Source organism: Alligator sinensis, unplaced genomic scaffold (genome assembly GCF_000455745.1).
Source record: "Alligator sinensis unplaced genomic scaffold, ASM45574v1 scaffold753_1, whole genome shotgun sequence".
Taxonomy (NCBI): Eukaryota; Metazoa; Chordata; order Crocodylia; family Alligatoridae; genus Alligator; species Alligator sinensis.
Window position 1 is genome coordinate 694,008 of NW_005842625.1, and position 917 is coordinate 694,924.

Here is a 917-nt window from a genome sequence, read left to right on the forward strand (position 1 = left end):
CCCCTGCCGCTGCCGCTGCCGCCACCGCTACTGCCCCCAAGCCGGGAGGGGGCACTTCCGGTGACAGTGTTTCCGGCCCCGCCCCTCGCGAGGAGCTCTTAAAGGACTCGGACCTGGGGAGGGGGTCGATGGCTGAGCTCGCGCCGCCCGGAGTCAGCGCCCGAGCCGGGGAGGGGCAGGGCTCTTGGTAGGGGGCAGTTCAGCCCCACCCATAAGAGAGAGAGCCCCTCTGTGAGATTTGAAAATCATAACCTGGGGCGGGGCGATTTTATTAGGGCATCCCCATTTTTTTTTGCAGATCGCCCCAGAATCAATGTAATTGGAGTCCTGCTGGGAGGGCATGGAGTCCCCCCTGCTCCGAGCAGGACCAGCCCCACCTGTCTGCCCCCGGCAGGGCTTTGTCTGCCGGCTCAACACCCCCCAAGCAGGGAGACTCCGCAGCCTAGTCCAGAGCTTCCCCGCCCTCCGCCTCAGAGAGGCTCCCCTCATCTCTACCCTCAGCCCCCCTGCTGCAGCGCGAGCCCATTGCTCCCTGGCCTGCCATGTCCTGCCCTGCCAGCAACCCGCTCCGTCCTCTTCGGAGCCCCCTTCAAGGCTTGGAGGGCTGCTATTATCCCTCATCAGACTACTCCTCTCCACACTAAATAAGCCCAGTTCCCTCAGCGTCTCCTCACCACTCTTGTTCCCCAGCCCCTCAACTATTTTCATTGCCCTCTGCTATATTCTCTCCAACTTGTCCACATCCACATAGTGGGGGGCTCAAAGGTGGGCACAGTACTCCAGGTGCAGCTTCACCAGTGCAGAGTAGAGGGGAAGAACCACTTCCCTCTATCTCCGGGCAGACGTGGGCCACATCAGGCCCACAGTGGACTCCATTTCCCAGCAGACCTTGCCCAGGTCACTGCTGCTAGTTTCCA